At 49.5% G+C, this 17,064-nt stretch overlaps 1 protein-coding gene across 7 annotated transcripts in view; it reads left to right on the forward strand.

The window, feature by feature from the left end:
* The window catches only part of LOC135998500 (serine/arginine repetitive matrix protein 3-like), a 171,448-nt gene that overhangs the window by 56,826 nt on the left and 97,558 nt on the right, over nucleotides 1-17,064 (forward strand). For 2 of the 7 annotated variants that reach the window (XR_010607537.1, XR_010607538.1), the window contains one exon: nucleotides 5,179-5,353. The exons of the other annotated variants lie outside the window; for them this stretch is intronic. The gene's annotated coding sequence lies outside the window, so the exon portion shown is untranslated. The remainder of the gene's footprint in view (nucleotides 1-5,178; nucleotides 5,354-17,064) is intronic. 7 annotated transcript variants of the gene reach the window in all.

A 17,064-nucleotide genomic window follows, 5' to 3' on the forward strand; every position in this document is an offset into this window, starting at 1 on the left:
TCATCTGCTCCCAGTGTGGCAATAACTGGCCCAGCATCACTCATCTCGCTTGGGGACCCCAAGAATTGAATACTCATCTCTTTCTGCTTTGGCCCCGGGAGCTGTAAATGGGAGAAGATGACCCCTGGCCACACAGTTCTTGCCGACATTAGCCCTGGGGACGAGAACCGGGGGAATATTTTTCTTCCAAACATCATTTGAATGAAAAATAGCTTTTCACTGAGAATGTAAATTTCCATTGAAAAGTCTTTTTTGTTGTGGTGGGTTTTCAATAACAACAAACAAAACTGAAAAACTCTTTTTAAAAAAGTTTCCTCTTTCGAATATACACTTGCAAGGCTGACATTTATTTTTGAAACTGTTTCCAAGAAAACAGACTATTTTATTTTTTGACCAGAAATGTTTTCCAAAGCTGAATATTTTCACGGCTTTTGAAAAAGCTAAATGTTTCAGTTATCAGTTTTATCTTTTCATTGAAATTCTAAAAAAAAACCCTCCTCTGAAGCAACACTGATCAGCTTCTAAAATTTTCCAAGCTGTCCTGTGCAAATAATGGGACTTTCTGCCTTGCCGTAGTCATAACAACCCGTGTGGAGCGCACAGGGACGTGGGATCGGGGCTCAGGCACTGCAGGGTGGCCGGGGTTTCGGGGACCTTTGGGGACACCTTGTCCAGCCCCCTGCTGGGTGGGGACACCTGGAGCTGGTCGTCCCGTCCAGGCGGTTTTTGACGTGGAGACCCCGCTCTGCAGGCAGCCTGTGCCCGTGGGTGCGCGGGCTGATTCCTCCCTACGTGCAGGACTTGGCGTTTCCAACCCATTTCTTTGTGGGACAGGGTAGCCTGGCCTCATTCACCCTTCCCTAATGAGACGGGGGAAGCGCCCGCCCCCAAATTTCCCAACAGCAGAGCCCGAGCAGAGGAGAGCAGCAGATGGAAGCGTGTGCCAAGGCAATGAATTCAGGCCACAATCACTAACATTTTGTGGTTTGACACTTAATTGATTAACTAATTTGAGGCAACAAGATTTAGTGTAGCTGTAGATTAGTGTCGAAGGGATAATTACGGCTAAGCTCCCGTTTCCAAACAGCGTGTCAGCTGCAGTTTGGAGCCGGCGGGACCAGCGCTCAGGCGATAGCAAAGGTTCCTGGTCCTCGATGGCTCAGCGCCCGGGGATTGCAACGGAAAGGTCAGGCACCGACTTATCAGCATAGACAAAATCCCTGCCTATAATGTATGTGTTTATTCTCAAATTAAATATATTAATGTATTATTTGTTCTCAAAATGTCATTCAATAGATAGTAGGCTTAGGTTTCCTGGCAGACCTTTGAAGCTTAAAGAGTAATGTAATAATAGTACGTTAATCCATAAGCTACACAGTCTTCTCCCAGCAGACCCCACACTCCAGAGCTGGCTCTGAAGCTCTGACTTTGCTGCATCTGTTTCTAGGAATTTCTGTCTAACAATAGTGGACTTGTTGGAGTCTGCTCCGCCAGTTCCAGCATGAAATGCTGCTTTTCTCGCAGCCATCTGTTCAGCATTAACATTTGGGCACCTGTACATGGTGTTTGTGGGGGCAAGGGCAGGTGTCGGTTCCTCCGGCGATGCACATCTCTGTTCTGCTAACACGGGTGGGCGAGAGGCACCAAATCCTGTTCTCCGTGGCCCTGCTGAGAGCAGCTCTTTGGAGCCAAAGTTTGGTTTGGGCCAAGCCCCAGTTTAAGCTGGAGGAAATGCTGCATTTGGACTTTTCCCCAGGCTGAATTCTTGGCACAAGTAAATCATCTCTTGGGAAAAAAAAAAAAAAAGTCTTGAAAGAATGTCTCCATCTTTTCTCCAAATCATCCATCCATCTATCTGTTTGTCTGTCTAGAGATGATAGCTTGATAGCTATCTAAATGCCAAACCTGATGTTTCGGAGAGCTTGGAATCCATCTCTGAACCGCACTGATTTTAATTCTGCAAGTCTTAATACTTGATTGACAAATACAGCTAAACAATCCATCACAGTTGCCTTATCTAAAAAATGTAACCTTTTTTCTGTTTATGGAACATGCACATGTGGAACATGTTTTTCTTCTACTGTCTATTTATTCCAGTTTATTCAGTGCACTGTTATTTTGTTATTTTGCACTGGTTTTGCTGGCTCTTCCCACCTTCTCGTGACACAGCGTTCACCTCTGGTTCCTGGAAAATACGGGTCGCCTGCAAACAAGCAGGGGCTGTGACGGCAGGTGGAGGTGCTGGAGGCAGCCCAGCTAAGAGAGGTTGTGCCTCCTGCCCCGAGCTCCTCCTCGCAGCCCGCGCTCGGCCCCAGCACCAGGGCTGCAGACACCGAGTCCTCCCATGTCCTCGGGACGGATTGTAGCACTTTATACTTATGCCACGCAGGCAGTCTGGGTTTGGGCTGTGACCCTTCTAGGTGCTGCCGAAGCGACAGTTATTCTGCTCGTCTTCTACCCTTTTATGATAAATGCGAATCTTCGGTTGTTTCAAGCAACCTTGGTGGGCCGCCAACACTGCAAGGATATCCAACAAAAATTGATGTTGAGATATGCTCGCCGCTGTGGATATTATCACTTACAGTGCTGGCAATTATTAAATTACAGTTATTGCTATAATGATGGTAAAAGTAATGTTTGTTAATTGCTAAGGCGAATGAACAGCTTTTGCAATTTCCCATCTGGGGAGAAGCTCAGCAGGCTGGCGAAGCCGAAAGAGTTAACGGCGCCGCGGGAACTGTGCTGGGAAGCACCCGAGCGATCTCGCTCCGCCGCAGCGTTCACACCCCAAGCCCGCCCAAACCAGCTCCTCTGCTCTCCGGAGCAGAGCTCCAGCTCTGCTTGCACGTGGCAAACGCAACGATAAATATCTGCACAAACGAGGGGGTTCGGCAGGAGGGAAGTTCCTCCCGCTCAGCTTCGCAGAACTTCCCTGAGCGCACTCGGGGACATCCCGCGGGGCCGGGGGTCCCGGGGCACCCCCCGATCACAGAGCCACACGGGGCGATGGGGAACATGCCGGGATCCTTCTCTTCAGCTCTTGTAATGGCATTAGCAACGACTGTTTCTTACTCAATCATACTCCCAAAGGATTTTCAATAAACTTTTTATGTGCCATAACTGTTACATTAAATAAAGCTGAAAGTATTGAGTAAACTGACTGTAAATCACTTTAGATGCCTTGGAATTACATTAAGTGTGAGAATTATGGATCTTTTGCTGCTCACAGAAACAGAGAGACGACAGAGCCAGAAATTTTTATGCTGCCAACCCTTCTGAAGGTTTTTTTAATTCTTTTTTTACACCATACAACAGGCTTCTCCTCCTGCAAATGGCTTGTTCGGGGACATGTTGAGACCGAGTACCGTCCCTGTGCTGTAGGGTCCTATGGTGCTGGTGGATATTTTCCCTTCCTATCAAGCTGGGTTGGTTTTCTCAGTCTGGAAATTGTAATTAAATGCTGCGGTAGAGTTACTGTTAGCGGAGCTGAGCAGGCTGCGAGTTTCATTGCATCAGGAGTGATTTTCTGTTGGTAGCCTGACAGCCAATACTTCATCAATACAAATACATATTTTGATACAAATAAATGCTGAGGAAAGATCTTCTGTCGCTACTCTTTAGGCACCCCAGAGTTAGCTTAAATGTATGTTACATTTAATGCCCTGCAGAGAGAGGCACAATTTAATAAAAGCAGCCACGAGTGCCCTGCGCTGCAGAATAAATGAACTTCTCTCCTCCTTTTCCCGCGGTTCCCCCGTCTTACGTTCCACTGTCCGTGACGGGGCCTGTCGTGGTTTGATTACAGGGTGACAATAACCCGTGGCAGATGTATCGTTAACCCTCTCCCCGCCTCTTCCCCCTTCAGCCCCTCGTGCTCCCCCCTTCCCACTAAGGACAGGCCATTGGAAGGGAAAGAAGGACCGAGAGAACAGAGTTGGAAAAATTAAAAATGTTTTCCCAATGCTACCAATAAGAATAGAGAAAATAATACAAAATATACAAAACCAATCTTGAAAGTCCCGACAGCTGCTCCGGCAGATGTGGGGCCGGCACCCGAAGTCCCGGCCTGGACCCTGCAGCCAACCGGAGCTGGATCCAGTCTGTCGCTGGGCCTCAGTTCGCAGGGACAACGCGCAAGGTCCTCTCCCAATGTCGGCCGTAGGGAAAAGCGACGAGATCCTCGTGATCCCCCACTTTATATGAAGTATGACGTGAATGGGATGGAATACTTTAGCTGGTCAATTTTCAGTTCACCTCCTGCTTGCACATCTCGCGGGATGCATCATTGTCAATGACCTTGCGTTCCATTGCTATGTCTACCAAAACACGCATCTAGCTTTCAGGAAAACTGCAGTTAGTAAGAAGACTTTAGCTGACAGGGAAATTCGCTAAAAGAGAAACTTGTTTTTAACAAAACCAGGACAGGGCCCACGACCAGCTTTGGAACGCGCAGCAGATGCTGTGGAGCAGCGAGGGAGCCGCAGGGGACGGGCGGCCGGGCATGGGCGGCTCCTCCGGGGCCTGACACGGGCCGTTCTTGCTGGGTGCGTCGTGCCAGCGAGCGACACGGGCCACACGTTCATGCCCGTTGCCAGGGCTGGTCGTGAGGGTGGAAATACGAACCCAGGGGCTCAGCAGAGCCCAACAAAACGCGCTTTTCCTATCTGGAAACGACACATCAGAGCCCCCCACACGGCACAACCTGACGAGGAGGGAGCCAGAAAAAGGCTCCCGGTGGGAAAACCTTCCATTTGCTGATCTTGTAAATCAGCTGAATTCAGCATGTCACGGGCACGTCTTACAATACGCAAGACAATGCCCAGATTTTTGTAGTGCAAAAGCATATTAACCTTTGTGTACTCTTGCCGGGTTTCGACAAAAGATGTCTGTTAAGAACTGCAGGGCTCATTGTAATTGCTTGCCATGTGGGTAAATGATCCAGAGCTGTGTGAAGATAAGAAGAAATTGCTAAAGGCAAATCACCTGGGTTTTATTATGCTTGCCCTAAAAATAATTAGCATGGCCTATGAAATCATACTGTGAGGGGGTTTGTTTTAGCAGGAAGCTGTAACCTATATATTGTAGCTTGCTTTCTGGAGAGCTGATCTTTGTAGTTGCGTTGATGAGTTGTTTTGGTTTTTTTTTTTCTCCTTTTATTATTTTCTTTTTTAACTACAGTGAAAGACAAATGAACAAGCTCCTGCTGCTCTGAATAGCAGCAAGGTGACTGCCTGCCAGCCTGTAAAACCTGGGGTTGTCCCTCCTGGAGTCAGAGCTTGACCTTAAGAAAATTCCTGCCAGTTTCTCTGAGGGAACGCGTCCCTGTGCTGCCGCAGAAGCCTGTTTGCCACAGGTAATGCTTTTTACTTGGGATTATGGGTTGTGTGTTTGCCACCAGGCATAATAATTCACCGCCTCTTCTGAGATAAAACAGCTTTCCATGGGAGCAAAATGGTTGTTTTTTTCCATTTGCTGCATCTATCTGGGACCGCAAAAATACCAAGGTCAGAACAGAAAGCAGGAAATAAAACAGCAACTGTATATAAAATTACAGGCTTGCTGTTTTAAGTGCTAGCTACCCACAATTTGGTGTGAATTGCAGGTGATCAGAACCTCTGAAAAGCATTTGTGCACATACAGTGTTGGCAACCCCAAGCATTTAAAGCCCTGAGTCAGCTATCTTAAAATCACGTGTTTTGACTTAAGTAATGAGATACTACAGAGATAGCGATATGGGGCTGTGTTTGCTTGAAGCCTTCGGGGGGTTTTCAAGCTTTGTTCCGGCAGTTTTTCCCCGTGGCAGCGCTGGTTTGTTTTTCCTGGGGTGCCGTGGCCCCGGTGGTGCTGCCTGGTGCTCCCCGGGATGCTGGGGCTTCCTTGGCTCATCCTGCTGAAGGAAAAACCTCTCCCACCATGGGCAGCAGGTACCTGGGAACCGACTGGTGTGCACCCGGGGCAGGGGAACCTCAAGCTGCACAAAGCCAGTATAAAACACGCTGTTCAAGTCCTTTTTGGAGCGATAAGTGGGGCTCCTGGTGGCGAGTGGCTCAAGGCTGAACACGGCTCTGTCTAACCAGCTATGGCTCAGCAATTCTGAGTCCTCATCTTCTTGATCTCGATGCAATTGTATTTTTCTAGCATGGTTTTGTTTACTGCATCTTGGGAAAATGCTTTTTCATGGGTCAGCTGATGATTTGTGTAGTTTTGCTGTGTTTTCTCTATGGAGAAGAGGAAGGGAAGAAGGGCTGTTGCCTTAGAAAAGCCGATCCACAAATGTTCTGGTGTATCCCTACTGCAGGCTGACTGTTTAAGTGTAGAGCTTTTGTGTGCCTAAGCAGCTTTCCCAGCCAAAAAGTAATAACGCTCAGGTCCTGGGAGCTGCAATGTTTCATTTCTTTGTGATGACAGTGTGCAGATATTAATGCTGGTCTTCTCTTTTGGTAGTGCGTTTGAAGGCTGGATGGTCCGAATACTGTTCCTCTTGATTATTCGTAGCATTTCTGATGAAGGAAACACCAAACCTCATTGACGCATTCTTTCAGTGGCTCTCCACAGAAGCATTTAGTGGTTTCTGTGCTAGGTGGTTAATACCACTTTGCAACGTGACAACCATTTTTTGCTCTGTCTCATTTACTCTTGGCTGTCAAGAGATCCCCAAACCTTGTGTTTGCTTTGGCTGGGGGCTGTTCATCCACGCAAGGTTTAGGGATCGTACTGGTTTTGGAGGGCTCGGGTGTGAGCCGTGTGGTCCCTAAGCCTTGTGTTAATTTTACCTGGTGCAGGTGAGCTGAGTCCTGTGTCCGAGGGCTGCCGGAGCTCTGGTGCCCCAACACAGGGTTAGTTTGGGGGGTGTAATGGATATGGGTGGGTCAGAACAGATGTTTAACGTGGGACTCCCAAGGTTCACAAATGGGCAGACACTGAGCAGCCTTGCAGAGCCGAGCATCCCATCCAGCCCGTGTGTGGTTCTGCACAGCTGGATTATGGTGAGAAAGTACTCGGTGCTGCTGACTTGAACCAGATTTACTCTAAAGCTGTGAAGTTTCGGAGATGTAGCTTTCAACAGGGCGATAGAAAGATGGATGGGGAGCTGGTAGGCTTTCTGTGCTGTAAATTTCCCTGCGCTATTCAGTGTCGCTGAGCTCCAAAGTTTCAGAAACAATGCTAGCCTAGAAACTAGCAGGGGAATCCCTTTCCCTGCTGATTATGGCTTTTCCTGCAGTAAAACACTGTAAGAAAGGCATTGAATTATGCAAACCACAACAGTCCTTGGTCCTTATAGCCCTCAGTGACTTGGAGACACTAAAGACAATGCGATGTGGCAGTATAGTAGTTTCCATGCTCTGGATTTGTATTATTAAATACCAGGATAAATACTCATTTCAAACCCACATCATTTGTCAGCTCTTGAGTTATGGCTGCTTTGGTAACTTAGACACCCTCTCCTGCTGCCAAGTTCCCATGCTCTTTGTTTTGGATGTGTGTGATTTTATGTGTTTGGACTTAAATAACTTCTGCTGTTTCTCCCAGATGCCTCCTGTGGCAGAACCTGCCAGACCCCTTCTGGGGAGGAACAAAGGCAGAGGCGCTTCCAGGCGGGGTGAAAAGGGGGGGCTGTGTTCTCCAGAAACACATTGTTCTTTTTTTTTTTTTTTTTAAAGCCATGCAAAAATTGAATCAGCTTTGCTGTTAACTTCAGTCATAGATCTTGAAAATGTCTCTTTCCCATGAAATCCCAGTGGCTTTCTGGGGTTGAACACCCACAAGCCGTGTTTACCAAGCAGCTGTGGGAAGAGGTGACTGGATGCTAGAGGGCTATACAGAAACCCTGAAATGCGTCTGATTTCCATCTGAAAACCTCCTCCGTCACCTAGGTGCTTTTTCAAATTCCTTCTATGAGTCTATAAGCGTTTTTTAAGTACCGAATGCCAGCGTCTATCTAGACCAGTTTTGCATGCATGAGTTTGGCAACATCACTTAAACAAGTTCATTGTATAGATGGATGCAAAAAAAAAAAAAAGTCCCAAAAGACTTTAACATTCTGTGAGCGCTCAAGGCAGGTCTGCTGGAGTCTCTGCTGGATCCTGGGCTGGCATAAATCAGCATAGTTCAGTAGGCTCGACCTGGAGCTTTTACCGGGGAGACCTGGAATGGTGTCCCTGCTCAGAGCAGGGGCTGGATGAGAAGTGATTTCCCTGATGCCTTTTGAGACTGGTGTGGTTTGTCTCACAAGTGGAATGAGTTTGGCATGTCTTAACTACCATTCATCAGCTCCTAAACACATGACAGAAAGGTCACGGATGTGTGGAAATAACAAGGGACCTTGTGAATTAGGAGTAAGAAATAACAGCATTTAGAGCTGGCTGGAGACTCGAATGTTTCCAAATCAGACTTGGGGAAAGGCAGAAGTGATACTTCCTTCTGACCTTTTAGAAACGCTCTGGGAGACTTCAGAGTGCAGAGAGGCTGGGAGGAAAGGCCTGGGCAAAACACGAGGTAACCTGGTCTGGATGGATTTTGTCTTTGAGAAATGCCTCTCGTGCTGAGAACGTGTTTGCAGCGTGTGCCAGGCAGCCCGAGCACAGCAGGCACTGTACCCTTTAATTTCCCTTTCTGCTCGCTGGGGTTCCCAGCTGGGGAGCAGACGTAGGATGGGTCTGCCCCGGCCGGAGCCAAGGACAAGGCAAGGGGGTTACAGGCAAACAGGCCCTGGGGGCGTTGGAAGACGGGCCAGAAGCTGAGCGCTAAATGACGCGGCCAGCTGGAGTTAGGTTTACGAAATAGCGCAGTCTTTGAAATGCGCGCAGCCTGTGGGGTATGTCGTAGGGCTTGAGCACTTCTGGCTGTTGGCAGGAGATGCTGAAGGTCCCGGCTCCTCTGGAGCAGCTCCCGTGCGCGGGAGCGCGGTGGACGGAGGCTGCATCTCTGCTCGCGGTGAGCAGTGTCCTGTCGGCATCCAGAGCTTCTACTATTTGTTGTTATTGTTTATTTACCTATTTATTGGGAAAACGCTGAAGACAGATGGATAATGGAAAGGTTAAGCAGCAAATTGCTGTGCTTCTGCCTGGCCGGAGAACACGGAGCACAGCCTTCCGAACCTGCAGTAGCAGTCCTAATGGGCAAGGAAAATTATTTTGCCTTCCACTAAATGGCAATTTTCTGATCAGCTCTCATTTTGAAGCATGCAGGGAAGAGAGAGAGCAAAAGGAGGGAATATATATTTATATATATATTTTAAAAAAAAGGGAGGAAGAAAGAAAGAAACACTTACTCTTTAATGGAAGCTCATTTTTGTAAAGTACCCCAGTGGCCCCTGTGGGCCTAGAGAATTAAACGCTGTCATTCATAGCTTGAAAGCGGAGCCATCCAGTTTGCAGACACCTGTCATAATTAAACTAATGGCTCTGAAAATGTGCCTTGATATTAAATCTATCTTCCGCCGAGGAGCAGGGCTGATTAAAACCGCTGTTTGACAGTTAATGATGAACCTCTCGCGTGCTGAGCTCCGTAACTGGAACAGACCGGCTGGGCCCCCCCTCCCCTCGTCGAGCCCTTTCCCGGATCCCTGCCCTGGGCTGGGGGACACGGAGGGTCCTGCGGCTCTCGGGAGCTTCCCGGGATGGTCTGTGTTTGCAACAGTCTTGGGCCGTGACTCCAGCACGGTGCGGAGAAGGCACCTGCACCGGTACCCGGTTTGCACGGGCTTGACTTGCCGTAGTACTTGTGGTACTCTAGAGCTACTGAAGGTGGGGAAAATGCCGAATGACAATTTTCTGCCCAGAGGCCGTGCCCTGTGTGGGGCTGCGCACCGGGAGAGCTCAGAGAGCTTGTTTTCCAGTGCTGGTACGAGGCAGTTGGCATCAAAATCTGAATGTCTCTTGCTCCAGGGTTCGTCAGCTGCTCCTGCTGCTTCCCCGAAGATCGGAACCAACTTCTTCTGACACCACAGCTCGTTACCAGGGCACTGGGTTTGCTGTTGCTAAGCCAGGATTATGATTAAACAGAGAAAGAAGAGTCCTTAAGGAACAAAGATGGTGTTTACTTGGAAATGTGTGCAGTGGCTACTTGGTACTTGTGAATACATATCTCTGAGCAGACTGGTCCAGCCACAGCTCTGCCACCCACTGAGCCAGTCGTCTCCCGCTTTGTTTTCCACTTGCTGCCGACCCCATCAAGGACAAAAACCAGACAAGCCATGAGGACTCGAGTCCCACTTGCCTCACAGGTGGTTGGTTTTGATGCTCAAACCGCAGCAGTGATCTGAGTGCGGGATGCCCAGATAGGCACAAATATCCCCTTATGAATGCAGAGCTAATCAGACACGGCCCCACTAATTAGTGTGACACAAACTCTGTGAAGTTCAGATAAGCATCAGCAGTTCCAAGTAGCATTTGTGATTATTTGCTGGGTCTCAGTCTCTGGGTGCTTTAATTCCCCAGCTCTGCAATGGAGACGATAAAGCATCCTTGTGTGCCGTGTTTAATCGGTGCGGAGCTCCGTGGGGCAGGGGCTGAAGGCGAGACCTGGCTTTGGGACTGGGGTGTATCACACCGTACAAATAACTGATCGCGTCTGGCAGTGAGGATGCTGCTGAAGTGGCGAGGGGTCCTGTGATAAATACAGATAAAGAGCCACTTGTTGGAGGCGCTGGTGACAGCGCCTGCCCTGCGCCCAGCTCTGAGCTGTCGTCACCGGCCATACCCGGCGCTAATGCCAGTGCTGCCACAACAGTAATTACCAGGAGATTAGGCAGCATTAAGCACTCTTTAATTTGACACATTGCAATGATCTCCATTCAGCCTTTCTGCTCGAATAACTCTCCATAAATATTTTGTGAGGCTACCAAAATAAACAGAGCCTGGGCTGTTTGCACAGCTGAGATCTCTGCGGCGTTGTGAGGACGCAGGTAGCGGAGCTGGGGGTGGCACCGGGGGCTGGACGGGATGGACACGGTCAGCTGGGGGTGCAGGAGCAGGAAAATGTGTAGCAAAAGGAAAAATAATAACGATAACATATGCCTCACACCAATGGCAATTTAATAGGAAACATTTTTTAAACAACAACCCAATAAAGAGAGATGGGTATTTATGTAAGAAGTGGCTGCATTAGAAGAAATAATAATTATACTGGAGTTGTGTTCTTTTTTTTTTTTTTTTGGTGTGCCATTAGCCTAGGCATTATTCATTAAGTAATGCAATGGAAAACCACTGTTAATACAGCAATAAATCCCATGGGGCCCTATTGCTTCTTGAGATAGGATCATTTGGTAATTACAGTGCATTAGAAGTTCAATATTCTTTCATTTTTTTCCCCTCGGCTCCTCGCCTGGATGCACGGTGGGCTCCAAAGGCATGTGCCGGGAGGATTTACTGTAAACATGCTGCTCTGTGTGGTGCTGGCACCGAGATGTGCAGCAGCGTCTGGTTGTACTGCAGGAGTAACGGAGGAGTAAGGGCTATGGACACCGGGTGTGAGGTAGAGATGGCTTGGGCAGGGATGGGACGGGGAGGAAGGAGTTCTGCGTGGGTTATTGACAAGATCTGGACAAAAATAATTGTACTGTCAGGAACATATTGCAGAGGCCCACGAACAGAGCTGGGAAGGGATTGCCCGTCTCTGCTGCTCCCCAAACACCGAGCTGGGGAGCAGCCGGTGTGTTACGGGATAACGCTGCTGCTGTGCAAAGGAAACTCCTTCCTCAATGGGGCAGCTGCCATTAGCAACAGGGAAATCCATCGGTGCCTTAGCAGATGCCTCTTCCCTGTGCGCTGGGTACACTGTCTCCGTTTGCAGTGTTAATACCGGCTCAGAGTTGGCCCGTTCCTGAAGCAGCCGCCGCTCCTGCCCGGGAGAGCTGTCAATGGACCTGTCAATAACGTACTGGGGACTATTGATCGGCATAGGCATTGAGGGGTCACCGGTCGATAGGAACTCTCATCAGGAGATGTAGGAAATGAGCGCTTTCAAATACAGGCAGCAAAGTGAGACTCCCCAGGGGGGAATGCTACAACTCAATTTTCCCTCTCCTGTTGCTTTGTCGATTTGCCCAAGTCTGGAGAAGGTGGTGGCCGCAGGAGCCATGGGAGAGGGAACAACACATCCGAGTGTTTGACCGAAAACATCTTGGAGGCTGAAAACCAAGCAGCCACAGCCCGACCACAGGCGGGGAGCTGGGGATGAGCAGGGTTGAAATCCCCCCCGGCTGGATGCAGCGCAGAGTCCCCTCAACCGTGTGCCGTGCACCACGGTGATGCTGTGCCATCGTCACACAGAGGGGTTTGTGTGTAGTCCTCGCTGGGCTCCAGCTTCCAGCACACAAATGCAGTATGTGATGGGGGAAGCTGCGGCTACTCAGCTTTATTCCCAACAGCTCTGAGTTTTTCCTTAAGTGCCATGGGATTGTATGTGTTGCAAATATCCTTTCTCTAGACCTCACCGCTTGGCACTGTTTTCCATCCCATGGAATTGTTTTCCCCTTTCCAGATAGTTTCCCAGCTCCATGTACCTCTTTGACTTGCTTGGTTGTGATACTTTTACAGGTCTTGCATTTTTTTTTTTGCTGTTCTCAATTGCTCAGGGCCAGTACTTGAAATTAAACTGTCTCTCTATGTGATGCAAATCAGATAAGAGAAACCAAATGAGCCCCATGTGTTCATCTGCAGAATCCTATTCTGCTAAAACTCATTCTGTTTCATTCTGATCTTAGACAGATGTAAATCAAGAGGAACTTATTTTAAACCAATGTCAGCAGGAAAAAGCTCAGCAGCAATAACAAAACCACCATGCCTTGTGTGTTTATCAGTCTTCAAGGTAAGATAAACTCTTAGCCCGAGCGTGATTCATGCTCCTGCCTTTCCCCGCGGGTTCCTGAGCGCCATGCAGGCTGCAGCGCAGCTCCCGGGAATGCGCATCAGCACAGCTGGCGGGTGCTGCTGGGCGGCGTGATGCAGGCAAGGAAGAGAGGGATGCAGGGCACACCGGGAATTAAAGGAAAGGGATATATGATGCATTAAAAAATGCAACTCTGGGGGGATTTCAAAGCTCTGGCTCAGAGCTGCAGGAATGCAATCCATCCAAGGCAGCCCGAGAGGCCCCGTGCCACCTCTGACGTGGAGGGCTGGCTCGTAGACTGACTCTAAAAAGGGAGGTTGAGGAGCAGAGCCTCAGATTATGGAGCAAAAAGACCTAAAATCTGCAGCAAGAATCATCCCCATCTCCTGTTTGGTGAGCTCCCCGTCCCGCCCCAGGGGCCCTTTCAGCAGAGGGCGGGAGGACGGGGGCACCGAGGCTCAGGGTGGATGGAGATGCGGCCATGGCGCTGCTTCCACGGCACAAGTGGCAACAGCACGAAAGAGAAGGGAAAAAAAATGCAAGTAAATAAAAAGAAGCCCATTTGCAAATATTGTAAGGAATGCATGTTCTCATACGTGCTGCTATTAAGTCCGTTCGTATCATATCAGCAAACATCATGTCAGCTTGGAGAGGTTCCTACTTATTTCTTTTTCCCCATGAAATGTTTTTCAATGCCTGAGTGAATCAAAATGAATGTAAATGAGGTTTATTAAGTCAACCCCACACAGTGCTGTATTGTCAGCGTTTGTAGGCTGTGACAGGTTAGTTATTGCAGTTTGAAGGGAATGTCACCAGCACAGCAGTCTTCACAAGTAACTTTTTAAAAGAATAATAAAAATAATAACAACAACAACAATATCTGGGGACTCTCGGTGATTCTTTGAGCAGCCGTTTCCCAGGAAGGTGCTGTGTCCGCAGGGCGGTACCTGCACCCCGGGCTGCGCTGGGGCCACACATGGGCTCCCCAGTTATTTTCTCTCCTCTCCCACTACCAATCACCACGACATCTGGAAGATATCCGCTTGTAAGTATAACCCCGTTGAGCTGTCTCGCGAGTCTTGCTGGTCTTCAGTGAGCCAGTCTCATTATTTTTAGTAAATTACTCCAGCCTTGGCTATGCAACCGAAAACAACTAGTCAGGCTAGCGTTAATTTAGTTAGTTATTTAGGTTTAAAATAGCAGAGATGCCCATCCAAGGCCCTAGGTGCCTTAGCACTGTTAATTCTACAATAAATTCCATTCAGTTACAAACTCTGCTTTGTTAATATCTCATTTCCATAGGCACCCAGCCAGCAAGCCACCACCCTGCTCCCTCTGCAGCCTCTCGAGACGCTCTCTCCAGTCTCTTGCAGCTTATTTGACAGGGCGTCAAATCCAGGTTATTCCTGCCCCCTGGGATGTGCTGGCTGATCGCATCTGGGTGACGTTCCCGAGCACAGGGAGGTGATGCTGTAGGGAGGCCGGTCCCGGGTCGTTCTGTGGGGCCCTTTGCTCGACCCCACGTCTCTGGGTTGTCTCTGCGGCTCTTTTCTCAGGAGCTCTTCCCAGTGTGACCTTCAGGAATCTCAACTCCTAAAGATCTGGAAATGGCATTCTTTGGAAACATGCATGTTTTTTGTCACCTGCAGCTAAGTTTGTCAGCAGTCAGGTACTTTCTGTGTGATCTGTTCCTTACACTGTTGGTTCCCCCTGTAAACTGGATCCTCCACAGCCAGATTCTCCTCCAGTTTGTCCTGCAGGAAGATCCTTTCGCTTGGATCAACAAGGAGGGTGGGATGTTTTACCCAGCTTTTAAAACATGTTGGTGGGACCTGTGAGTCAGTCTGGATGCGTGCAGTCACACTCATCATTAGCTGTCTCTACTAACCGAAAAATAGTGATGAAAATTAAGACAGCTTTGTTCCTGAGGCCAGCAGATGGAATCCAGCTCTCCCATATGAGTTTCCAGCAGCACTGGCCTAAAATGGATATAAGGAAACACCCACAATACTTAATGTACTTTAGCCAGGTTAGTGTTAGATCAGAAATGTTCTGAGGGTGTCACATAAGCTAGACAAAATTATTTGTTCCCTAAAGGTATCGATCTGTGCAAGGTGCCTCGCAGTCCATCTGCAGAGAAGGGAGTTGCAGCCTGACAGAAACCTGCTCTGGTTTTGCATATTTATTCCTCCTTTAAATCATTTCCAAACCACTAAACCATTTTACAAGGACGGAGGAAAACATCAATTACAATCACAGTGAAAAACTCTTTCAAGGCAGAGCCTGGTAGACAGAAAATGTAGCCATCCACTTGTAGTTTTTGACCACGTGCTTCATAATATTATGGTCTGTTTGCTCCCCACCCATCACCTCTTCCCTTGTCCCACTGTGTCTCCAAGATCTCGGAAGAAGGAACAGGATTGGGGAAGGACATGGAGGTGGCTGGAACTTGGGTTGGACGTGACCTGCTGTCCGTGCCTGGCTCGGCTGGACCCGGCGCTTGGCACTCGCTGCACATCCACGCAGTGGGCTGCCGTCCTGATAGAGCAAATTAAATTAGCTCCTAATTGCTTAATTGGTGAGGGGTTCTGTAAAGCAGCTAGGAGCGAATTAAGCAGGAGCGAGAGAAGTGCACATTTGTGAGCCGCGATTGCTCTCTCCAAGGGCTGCCCGTCAGGAGCGTCGTGGGCTGGAACGGGGATGGGGAGGAGAACGGGCATCGCCCGCGCTGCGGGGTCCACGGCGTGTCCCCCACCCCGGCGCCTCGACCGGGGAGCCCGGGGCGTCTAGAGCGCGCTGGAAGATCCCTGTGTGTGGTGGCAAGCTGGAGTGCAGGGGTTAACCCGGGCCTAGTGAGGCCAGCCCAGCGGGCGCAAGCGTGTCACCCGCGTGTCCTCCCGTGCGTTCGTGTGAGCACGCCGGGCCCGGCCCGTGTCTCAGGGAGCCGCCGTGTCGCAGGGCTGCACCGAGTCTGTGTTTGCCGTGCCGTGTCCCCGCACGGCCCCGGTGCCGGGCAGCCGGGGTGACCCCAGCGGGGGTCCCCGTGTCACCCACCCTTCCCGGCTCTGCTCGCTGGAGCTCGGTGGCATCCCCAGATGGTGCCCCCAGATGGAGCTCTAGTCAGCGAGCTTCTGCCTCCAAAAGATGCAGAACTACTGTTCATCTTCCTTGTCAAAAACAGCGAGGGGAGGGGGAGGAGAAGCCTGGCAGAAGAAGACGTGGGGACTTGCACCTGCAAAGGAACCAGTTCCTGCGCTGCCCGGGAGCTGCCCAGGCTGGGCAGGGGCAGCCACAGGTGTCTGAGGGCAAAGCGGGATTTGGATTTTCCAGCCTTGTGCATTTGCCTTTAAATTCCAGCCAGATGCCACATTAACTTGCGTGACTTCTTGTCTGTAACAGCACATAATGCAGCACGAATGATGTAACTCAATGTGATGCCAAAATTTATAGGAAAAGACACTGCTTTCTGAGGTCAGGCTGGTATCTGATTTAAGCTGGCAGCGGGAGCATCAGTGTTTCTGCAAATCTCCACCGTGGCTCTCCAGCAAATCGCATTACTCTGAAAGACTTTGGCGGGCCCCTAATCTAGACAGCTCTTCAAAACCGGGGACGTCAATTAGGCTGGAGTGCATCAAACCCACGCAGGGCTTTTTGGGATCCGACTCAGACAAACTCCTAAAAGCACTTTCAATGAGAGATTTTTTTGGGGTGGTGTGTGGTTTTGGTTTTTTTTTTCCTTTTAAATGAGCAGAAGGATTCTAGATAAACTCGATAAGGGCTGGAATCAAAACAAGATCCTAGAGCCAAAACTGGAGTGACAGCTATTCCGGGTAGTGAAAATGATGACAGATTCTGAGCAGGCAGCAAGGAACGTGGTAAAACAAGCAGGGCCGTTATCCTGCCGCTCGCGCGGCCGCGGCACATCCAGGTCACAGCGAGGGCCGCGGTCGCGCCGGGCGCTGGGACGCGCGCCCAGGGCTGGTCCTGAGCTCAGCAAGGCCGCCAGGTCACGTTTAGGTCTGACTTAGGGCAGGGATCGGGAGCCAGAACGTGCTCTCTGGAAGCAAAGCGAGGCCGGCGCCGCGGGCTGAGCCCCGACTCTGGGACCGGTGCGGAGGCTCCCGTCTGGTGCACCTGCAGCAAAATGTTACCTTTCAATAAGTCCTTATTTTTAAGCAGTGGTGAAAGTCTCACCAAAGAGTTTAAAATAATAATTTATAGCAATAATATGCT

The sequence above is a fragment of the Caloenas nicobarica genome, chromosome 25 (assembly GCF_036013445.1).
Source record: "Caloenas nicobarica isolate bCalNic1 chromosome 25, bCalNic1.hap1, whole genome shotgun sequence".
Classification (NCBI taxonomy): Eukaryota; Metazoa; Chordata; class Aves; order Columbiformes; family Columbidae; genus Caloenas; species Caloenas nicobarica.